Genomic DNA, 11,730 nt, shown 5'->3' with positions numbered 1-11,730 from the left:
AAAGAGAGATGGTCAAAAAGATTGTTTAAAAAATTGCCTTACATTTAGTCAACTTGTTAAAAGATAATATGTTTGGTACGTTGATTTTGTAGTATTATTTTGATGTGGTAAACATGCTATTCAAGACTTCAAGTGACTCCACTTTTTCAAAAATATAGAATATGTGACTTTGAGTAGGGGCAATTTTATAGCGAAGTCTTAAGATTAAAATCCTAAAGGTTAGGAATTTGAAATGAACAATGAAAAGTTTTGAGCTGTCTCTACATATTTTGTGAAAAAAATCTATTACAATTTAGTGTTTACAACTCAAATTTCAATTTCCCAATTTCTCTCCCATTCTTTTTACTTGTCAATATTTAATATTTGACTAAATATATTACATATTGACTCTCTGACTTTGATTAAAGTTCATTTCCTCTAACTTTATTTTTATTTAATAAATTTTTTTAACTTTCAAGTTTATTCAATTCATGCCTCCGGTTAGTCTCCATTAGAATTGTGTCGTTAGTAACCTCCAAAATAACATAGTTTCCATTTTTTTAAAAAAATATGAAAATTAATACTAAAAAATATTTTTTGAAAAAAGTAAAATAAAATAAAACTTTAATTTAAATATCTTTCATTTGAAAAATACACGAAAATAAAAATCAAAGATATGCTCCTCCTGTTACACGAAAAAAATTTAAATCCCTGTATTTGTTCTTTACCTTTTAGTTGACATTCCAACCAATTTTTTGGATGCATGGCAACAAGCCAACAACCATGATCAGCTTGCCTCCTTCCACACAATTTACTTCTTTGTTTTGTTCGGAACTTGGGCTCCACAATATTTTTGAATTCAAGCAATCAGTTGGATGATTTCTTTTGTATTGATTGGCGCCGCAATAATTTTGGCCATCTCTCACATTTAAAGCATGTGTGTCACTTTTAAGAAGAATTAAAGCTACTTTTTTTTTTTCCCCTCATTGCAAGAAACAAATTCCTTATTCCTTTGACCTTGATGAGAGGTGGTGTTATGTCAAACATTTCATAATTTTTTTAATTTTTTTAATTTTTGGGGTAGAATATCAACTTATGCCGTCTACTTCTGATACTGTACTCTTTATAATCAGACTAAGATATTAATTGGTTTTGTTGTAGGCATGAATTAAGCCCCTAGTATTTTATTCAACCATAAAAAACTTTACCAGTTGAGTTAACTGAAAACTACAACATTTTGTAAATCTATTGGCATGTAAGAACTATATTTGCAAACAGGCGTTACACAAAATAATAAATTTTAAAATAGTGTGCCTTCCTTGTAGGTTGTGTTGTGCACTAAAGTAAACAATGAATAGTGGCATCTTTGTTAACACATCAATAAATTTTTAATACACCTAAAAATTAATATTGATAAAAAAATTTCATCTTCATAATGTTTTTATTATGCTCATTGATTTTACTCCAATTTCATTTATTCCCTTAGAAAGGTTTTAAAAATCAAATCAAAAAGAGAATATAAGAAACAAGAAGGGCAAATTACAACTTACCCATATGTAGTTTGATCGAAATTTAAGTTGCCTACCTATGATTTAAAAGTTGGCACTTTGCCCACCTGAAGTTCACTCTGTTAAGCTTTCATTACCAACCTTTGTACTTTCAGCGTTAAAAATACAAAAAAACATAAAAATCAAGATTTAAAAGTATATTTCTTAAAATGGTGAAGTTTTGGCTTAAGAACATTTTTCATCTTCATAAGAACATTCTCAAACCTATCAATCCAAACAATACTCTCAAGGGATATTCATCAGTGAATGTTTGAATTTTGCATGTCTTGACTTATGGATGTTGTGCAAATCACTTATTCGTAATTCACAACAAGATAAACATAGAAATCCTCTTGAAAGTACAGAAAATGCTAAAGGAGTACAATATACAAAGTGGAGTCTTACATGGAGTATATCACACCAGCAACTTAAAAAATAAGTACATTTCTGACTTCTACATCCAAAATTTAAAAATTCATTATTTCATAAAAATTTGAAGTAATACTAAAATTATGATGAAATTAAAAATCATCACATCTACCGCTTCTATCTCATCTTCATCAACTCTTGGTAATACCCAAAATGAACTCCATTCAAGTACAACACTAGAGTTGGAGATGAACCAGTTGGATTAGATGGCTCAAAGCCTTAATCTCCCCATGGCCTCTCTCCCAGAATATAATAATTTGGTTTTGTGTAGCCCAGAATAAGTTTATGATATCAAAATATGCCTAAAAATTAGTTTTTAAGAGGCTAACATATGTGATTTGCACAACATCCATAAGCCAAGATAGGCAAAATTCAAACATTCATTGATGAATATCCCCTTGAGAGTTTTTTTTGGATTGATAGGTTTAAGAATGTTCTTATGAAGAGGACAAATGTTCTTAAGCCAAAGTTTCACCATTTAAAAAAATATACTTTTAGATCTTGATTTTTATATTTTGTTATGTTTTGTGTGTTTTTAACGGTAAAAGTACAGAAGTAGGTAACGGAAATCAAACGGAGTGAACCTCAGGTGGGCAAAGTGCCAACTTTTAAACCACATGTAGGTAACTTAAATTTCGACCAAATTATAGGTGAGTAAGTTGTAATTTACCTAAGCAAGAAAATGGTTTCTCTTTTTTTTTTTTTTTTTTGGTTGATCGGATTGAATCAATGGTCAAATTCATGACGTAATAAGCAATTAAATTTATACTTATTTAATAACATAAATAAATTATTTATATTTTAAATTAATAATAATTAACAATATCAATTGAAATTTTTCAAAAAATAAAGTAATTTTCTAGTGAATCATCTCCCCTTTTTACATTAAGAAAATAGAAGTAACAAAACATAATTAGTCAATCTAGTAATAAATTTTTGAATCCATATTCTATAACTTCAAACCACCACTATGCCGAATACAACCATTATGATGGCGAGTTCAAAAAAAAATCTCAAAGATTGAGTCAAGGTACAAAATTTTCACTTAAAAAGATTGACAAATCAATATAAGAAAGGCAAGTTATAGAACGTCCCACTGATACATTTTACATAAGATTAAGATAAAAAATGAAGAGATAAGAAGCTAAAACTAACCCCCTCTCTTGGAAGATGGTACAAAATTAATTCCACTCAAATTAATTTACTAAAATGAAACAAAATTAAAACCAATCTCACATTTCACAGGAAATAAAAAGAAATAAAAATCAAAGTGGACAAGGCCAAAATAACAGAAAATTAAAGTAAATAAGAAAAAAAAATGCATAAAACGAGTAATTCCTTCAAATCCAATGACCAACACCTCCCAATGCAATGACTGTAAGCATGAATTGGATTAGATGTAAGAAATCTAAAACAGTGGAAGGAAAAAAATAATAATACCTACAGCCATGTTTTTCAAATGATTTGTAGAGAAAATCTCACTGCAAAAGAATGAGTTGTGAAGGAAACTTTTCTAGCTTACGGCCTATTCCTTAAAAACTCTTCGATCAAAAACACAATTTTTTAAAGGTTAGACTAGGGTCCCTTTCAATTTAATGTGTGTTCTCTTTAATACTCCTGTCATTAAAAAATTTAATTAAGAGTTACTTATCCCGCCTGAGAAGGTACCTACAAATGTACGCCAGTTTCTATAAAATGGAACACCTAGCATGCGTCTTTTCCATTCATGGAAGACCTACCTTATTTTATTTGTTACTGTATTTTTTGACGCATCTCGGTTAAGGATGCGTGAAGGTTGTAGCCACTTTCAGAATGGCTTTCCTTTGCAACAAGAATGGCGCGGCAATCAAGCAGCTCCTTAAGCCGGTCTCTCACCCACTTAGGATTTTTAAGTGTTTATTCACTAATGACATTTGAAGTGATGTTAACAAATATACTCCTAAAAGAAGTTCTTTATCTATCACTCTAAAATAAATCTAAGTATATTGTAATTAATCAATTAGAGTAAATTGTATGAGGACCACAATAAGTCTCCTAACATTCTCTCACTTGGCCCACATGGCATTTAAATAACTTGATGAGTGATGATCATTGCATTACAATGTATGGTACTATGTGAGTACTTTATAAGCCATCAATCCTTTATGAATAGACTACCTATTAGCCATTCAAGTCCCCCTTCATAAATCCACCATGAATAAAACTCCCTTTATATTTATACTTTATGTGCACAAAAAAATATTTTGCCTTATTCTTTATAAATATCCTAATAAAGGCCTAAATGTAAAGAGAAATATTATGTTTATAATATTTTCACAACAAATTTTAAATGACAAGTTGTTACAAATAGTTATTGGTGAACAACAAAATAATTTCAGTGGTATGTTCAAGTTAAAACCAATAACAAGTTAATAACTTACCACTTCTAATTTGTTATGAAAGTGTTGTAAAACAAATCAAATAAAGAGAGATTAAACATCAAATAAGCTAACAAGTCCCACATGTTCTGCGTGATCTTTATATGGTTCTGCCAACAGACCTTTAGTTATGACCTTATGGGATCAATAATCAATAGCTCATGGACACCTTTTGTTTCTTAACATTCTCTCTAAGCTTACTTTGGCTTTTATTATTCTTAGAGAAGAAAAATGCAATCAAATAAATTGTGACAGAATTTTTAAAGGTCTTGATGTAGAATTGAAAATCTTGAGATTTGTGATAAAAAGATTTTAACCATAAATAATGCAAGCGTTGTAGCTTAGTATTCAATAAACTCCACGGTAGATGAAGCAACAATTGTATATAGTAATTCTCGAAGATATATCACCTCCAAAAAATAAAAAGGAAATTATATGTTGTTGTAGACTTTCTTGTCTATACATTCGGTAAGATTGGAATTTGGGTAACCAATCACCTCCAACTGATTAATATGCATGGAAGTCAACCTGTAATCATTGGTTCCTTGTAAGTATCTTAACCTTTTTCGCCACTTTCCAATGATCCAAACCAGGGTTGCTTTGGTATCAACCTAATGAGATACTGAGTGTTGAAGTAGACTTGTGTGCATACTTTCACTACTTTTGGGCAAAGCAAAATGAAAATAAAATTGTTTATCTTCTTCCTCAAAACCTTTATGGCCTGTTTGGAAGGAGGGGGGAAGGAGGGGAGTAGAGTAAAATTGGCTAAAAATAAGCTAATTTTGTATTAAATCTACTTTACTCTACTCTACTCCCCCTCCCTCAATCCAAGCAGACCATTAATGATATAAACAAAATATTTTATCTTACATAGTCCAACATTAACTATAGTTAGTCCTCTACGTAATTGAACAAAACTCAACATAAATGAAAAGAGACATTTAAACTCCTATAGTCTAATCATATATGTTAAATGTTTCCCTCCAAAATACAACGTGAGAACCGGTTTACCTTCAATAGTTAGTTCCATGAGCGACCACTACCATGACCCCTCCCATGATCTCGAAAACCCCCATGACCTGATTGTTCGATATTCATTGAAACAGTCAAATATAGAAACCAAATTCACGCACTCACACATGTACACAACACAATGAGCATGCACGTGTGTATACACGCGCATGTCTAAGAATATTCAAGCTGGCCAACTAACCTGACAGGGGAGGAGGCGGGCCACGCCCCATTGCAGCCAAATCAGAACTGACCTTCTGTCCAGCTTCCTCAAGTATGCTGATGAGTTCCTTTGCAAATCTAGCATTTGCAGCAGTGAAGAAAGTACTGTATGCAGTTCCTTTTGCCCCAGCCCTTCCTGTTTGACCAATGCGATGAACATAGTCCTCAAGGGATCCAGGGAAGTCATAATTTATCACATATTTCATGTCCTTCACATCTGCCACGAAACAAAAGAGCATTATAAGTTATAAGAAATAAATTAGGCCAACGATTTCTCACATCAGAAGCTTATTTAGATCAGAGAATCTATGACCTCAACACATTTCTGCATGTATTCTAGTGTGTTGTTGTAGCAAATAAACACAAAATGTCAGATGAATACCCCCAGAAACCATATTCTGGCAACAATTATGCACAGAGGGGAAGTGTTCAAGGGCAATATCCAATATCCATGGACATGAAAACAAGTGGCTCAAACAAATATACAAGTAGGATCCATGTGACAAATAACACCAACTTACGTAAAAAAAGGTGTTCATGAGACAATTTAGAGACCACTAAATATAGCAAAGCAATAACTAAAAAAATGAATCTTTCAAAATAACAGAGTTCGAGCATCAGGATAGAAAACATAACAAATGAGTGCAAATAAAAATAAAGGTAAATATCCAACATACGCAGCAAAGGCCAAAGAGCTGAGTGAAATGGTTTGCATCTGTTTAATCAATGAAAACATGATTAATACTAAAAATGTTCCTAAAAAAAACCGCTTGTAAGATAATAACGTAAGATACAGCTCGAAAGGAAGAAATCCAATGGTGGATAATACCATAAAGCCTATCCAATAAAATTAAAAGAAGACTTAAATTAGGGACAACAAGAAGATCAGATAATAATTTCTTTCCAAAATGAGATGCTGATGATGAGTGCTATTAGTAAATTGTTTACCAACACAATTTCCTGTACTAAAATAGAATTTCTATCAAGTCTTTGAACAAGCTTTAAGAGTTTTATCTCCATACCTAGACCATGAGCTGCAACATCCGTAGCAGTCATTATAGGACTCTTGCCAGCTTTAAACTCTGAGAGGACCCAATCCCTCTCTGCTTGACTTTTATCTCCATGAATTGAAAGAGCTGGCCAACCAACCATGCGAAGCAGCCGGGTGATCTAATCGCATCCTTTCTTGGTATCCATGAAGATCAATATTCAGCTGCCATCCATGATATCCTCTAGCAATTTAACCCATCTGGAAAATCAAACCTATCAGTAAAATGTCTACATCAAATCTCATATGATGAGATCTTGAAAAAATTAGAATATACAAGAACAAAATAGAAATGGGGCCTACTTGTTATATTTTTGGTTTTCAGAAACAATGTCAATGTGCTGGCGTATAGCTGCCGTATAGCATGGTTAGCTTTCAAATCTTGAGATCCTATTATCACCTATGCAAAGTGCAAAGATAAGAGCCAATCACATAACATGATCGCACATTACAAACACATACACATACCACAAAAGCTGGAACTTTCAAAAAGGGCATAAGCATTAAACCTGGGAAATTACCCTCAGTTTCAAGAAAAAGGAAAGAGAGGGAAGGAGTAGGGGGAAATTCACCAAAAACAAGCTGCCTCAAAATGAGTAAAATGACATGAGTTATGACTAGCAACTACATACATCAAAAGTATAAAATAAAAACAAAACACAGAAAAGAATATATCCTAACAGAACAGAAGAAATCCCACAACTAGGCAGTAGCAATATTAGGTTAGAGCACCTTACTTTGTACGGGTTGTAAAGAAACTGTCTAGAAGCTTATTTTAGGCCAGGTAGCACTCCAGTACAAAGTTTGACGAACTGGGTGAATCTGCATTGAACAAAACATTAGGAGGGAAGTAAAGGGCCCATCACATTGCCATCGGTGATACTTAATAGTGGATTAGCTGGCATCTTCAAAATACCACATTTGTACTACTTGAAAATAGGCATAAACATTACAAAGTGATCATTAAAGCAATCAATATCCCAGGACCAGGGTCAATATCTCATGGACATTATTTTATTGGCCTCAACAAGTATCCAATAATTTTTTGTTAAAAACAAGTCCAATTACTAGTTGGACTCAAGTCAAAGCACAAATTTTAACAAAAAAAAAAAAACCCAATTTAAACTCACATGTCTATAAATCGTACACAATCGATGTGATTCATACAATACATATATATGTATCATCAGATTCATAAGCATGGTCGATACACACCTATGATACCTACTATTCATATTATACGTATTGCACAATACTAACAAATATGTGCACGTATATAATTAAATGTTGGTAACTTTAGTCTTTAAAGCCAATAGCTTTTCAAGTAAACAAGAGTATATGGCTAATATTATAAATAGGCAACATAATTAAGCGAAATATTGGAGGGTAAGCAATGTTTAGAGATTTCCCCTTGTTAGTGAAAATTTGAAAATTCAACCAATGATTTACACTCTTAGGTAGGTTTCAGTAATAAAAATATTGGATTTTGAATATGTTTGATGGCTGTTAGGTGTTAAAATAGTGGGTTGAACAAGAAATAAGATAAACACTACACAACCACATAGGCAGCCATACCTACGTTGTCTGAAACAATCACAAGGCAATCACACCCTCAGGACTCCTTAAAATAAGCTTCTAAAATTTTATTAAAATCAATCTCACTATGAATGTTATTGACTAAAATAAGGGAAATTGCTAAATCCAAAATCTTTTCCTAAAACACTAGGACTCCTAAAAAAACACTGACTACTAATAACTAGAAAAGGTACTTTAGAATTTCTAAACCAAATACAAAAATGACTCAAAACACAAAATAAGACTCATGGGCCTTTCGTAGAGACAAGAACAGTCATTCCTGAAAAAATGGAATTTAACAGATTGCCCTTATTCTACAATAAGCAAGCCTTAGTCCCAAATTTTTTGGGATTGGCTATAGATTCTCAACAAATTAGTCAAAGTAGGCCACATGTATTCTCTTATGGGATTTATTCCAGTAAAAATTAATTAAAGTGGCCTACGAAATGTTCCAAGAAGGCCCCACATCAAAACGAGACCACAAATCTAAATCTATCTTTTTTTTTTTAATCTTGCTTTTCCTCAATCTCTTTATTGTCTACATCATATCTTCCCTTTGGTAGGGAAGTAAGCAAGAGGCTTCAATAATGATATGGCCTTCGAAAACTCCAATAAAATAAAATAAAATAAAATAATACAAAAAATAATCTAATAAGTTCTTGTCACAAGCTTAAGTTTTATTGGACAAGACCTGCAATTAAGTACTAGAAGTCAAATTGGGATTCTAAACCAACAATTAGAACTTCCACACTGTTCAAGAACTCAGTTCAGCCAAGCTATTTCAGATCAGACATCTGCTAATTTGCCCTTCTTTTCTAACAGATCTAATCCATAAATGAAAGCAGGAGACAGAAAGGCATGAGGAAGAGGAAATATGAGAGCTAGGGGAAACAATCATCTGTCAGAAATTATTTTTGTAACAGAGATAAAAGTACAGTAATGATCATGACATAAGTTTCAAACAGCAAGCCACAATTCAAACCTGAGAAACAAGCTTTCGAATCTGAGGCTCAAAACCCATATCTAACACCCGATCTGCCTCATTCAACACAAGATATGTAACCCTTCGCAAGTTTGTATGATGCGAATCCAACATATCAATCAACCTCCCAGGTGTTGCAATTACAATTTCAACGCCTGGTCCAGAAAAGGAATAAATTTGACATTAACAAAATCAAAAAGAGTAAGCAACTATATAAACCTACGCATGAAAGTAATAAAAAAATAGCTAAGTCAACTTACATAGTAACTACCTATCACAGGAGAGCCAATTCATGGAAATCAAAATACAGCAAGAAATGAAAAGTTGTCTACAACTCAATTGACAACCTACCTTTCTGAAGATCACGAACTTCAGGTCCCTTTGGAACCCCACCATATATGCATGTATTTTTAATTTTTGATGATGCACCAAATTTAGTACATTCATTTTGTATTTGAACAGCAAGTTTAGAGGTTGGAGCTAATACCAACACAATTGGGCCATCTCCAGGAGCTGAAAAATATAATGGGGGATCAACGAAACATATTTCCAGAGATTGACAAAATATAAACAGAGGCATATCAAGATCATATTAAGAATAAATCAACCCAAACATTACACCCTTACAAAGAATTGGCTGGGCATTAACATGGACAATGGCAGGCAACAGGTAGGCAAGTGTCTTCCCAGACCACGGCCCCTTGGAGCCATTGGCCATCCTTGAGCTTGAATAGGGGTAGGTTCGACAAAGCCAGCTTTTGTAATCTCTTCAATAACATAATCTGTTGTCAAGTAAGTATAAACATTATCTCACCAATGTCAAAAAAAGAAAAAATAACTTGCAAGTTGAAGATAAGTCAATGACCCACTACTAGATATGCAGGATTTGCAATACAGTTTAGATATTACATGTCAATTAAAATAATTAGAATTCCAACCCCCCAGTGATAAAAATCTCTAAGACTATGAAAGAAGATTTCTAAAATTTATAAACCTTGAGAACTATTGCACAATCATTATAAAGAAATGAATTTACACATATATTCTTTACATAAATCATACAAAGCAAAAATTTTCAACATCAGACTAAGAAATAAGGCAGTGGATAGGTGTGAATCATAATTTATAACAAGAATTAACATACCACAGGCACAGTATGGTCCCAACACTGCTCCTTCCAGGTTGAAATGAATGTCTTTATAGAGTAGTTACTAATTAGCAATTGCAAGATCAGCTTCGTTACAATTGTTAGCCTCCTCAATCTCCTTGGCATTATCTACTGTATCAACATCTAGTTCTACCTCTTTAGACACACTGCAGCCTAAACCTTCAGGTTTTCTTTTTCTTTTTTGATGATCCACTACAACTCTTATTGTGCCTTTGGACAGCTACTGACTCGGACAGAACTAGAATTATCATCACTATTTTCATCATCATCAGAGCTTGATGAAACAAATCTAATGTGCTTGCCACAAAAATCCTTCTGTACAGAAGAGAATGATTCAATACGCTGAGAAATAGAATTCAAAATGGCAGTCTCAGAGTTCATCGCTTTTGGGATGCATCCCCAAGCTTTGAACACGTAAGCAAATTATTTCCTTGCTGGCAACAGAACGCTTCTTAGCAATAATTTTAAAACATTTTATTTATACGATGATTCTCTCTGTTTGGTTTTAAAGTGGACAGAAACCAACATGGATAAATATTTACCTTTCACAAAATTTGTGTATTCACGTAGCATAAGAAATTTTAAAATTAATATCCATCAAAGTTAATATTTAATATTTTTAAAGAGGTAAAAAAGAATAATAAAATAAATGTTTTTGACCAACAAATATTAATAGCATAAATTAGTAACTATTACACAAAAAGAAAATATTTAGGTTGAATTTTTTAAGAGATATTGAAAGGGAAAAAACAGAAGAAGCAAAATTAAAAACTAATTCTAACTTTTCTTAAAATATATATATATATTTTTTTTTTTTTTTGAGAAACACTTTTCTTAAAATATATATGTGAAAACTCAAAATTTTAAAAATTTTCTTTTGAAAGATTTTTTTTTTTTTTTTTTTAGTTATTGAAAGAGCGTAAAAAAAAAAAATTCTTTTTTCTTTTCCTTGTTTTTTGAGTAATTAAATCATGTAAGATTAAATTAATTAGTTTAGAGCTAATACTCTTGACTCTCATGGGTTAAAGCAAACCCAATATTAAAAAAATTCTAAGTAAATTAAAAATTCTTTAATTTGATTTTTAATTTATTAATATTCTTAATTAAATATGCATAATCGAAATTTGGATAATGAACGGCTTTGAATCTCTTGAACATAAAAATAACCTCTGCTATTAATATTACTTCATTTTAGTATTTTACTTTAAGCTAGGATTCAAGAGGCTTTTAGATCTAGTTGATGTGAGTGGGACCATGCAAGAGCTGGTTTGAAAGTGGATAGCAAATTAATCCCAGTCCAGCCCACCAACCTAAACATAATAGTAGTAACCATTATGGGTTTGGCTATGCCA

General features: G+C 32.1%; 1 pseudogene; it reads right to left on the bottom strand.

Annotated features, from left to right (window-relative positions):
- Window positions 1-5,392: 5,392 nt before the first annotated feature.
- LOC115990008 lies at window positions 5,393-10,759 on the bottom strand (annotated as a pseudogene).
- Window positions 10,760-11,730: the final 971 nt, after the last annotated feature.

Source organism: Quercus lobata, chromosome 5 (genome assembly GCF_001633185.2).
Source record: "Quercus lobata isolate SW786 chromosome 5, ValleyOak3.0 Primary Assembly, whole genome shotgun sequence".
Taxonomy (NCBI): Eukaryota; Viridiplantae; Streptophyta; class Magnoliopsida; order Fagales; family Fagaceae; genus Quercus; species Quercus lobata.
Note: the sequence above shows the minus strand (reverse complement) of the source record. Positions and strands in the feature narration are given on the sequence as shown.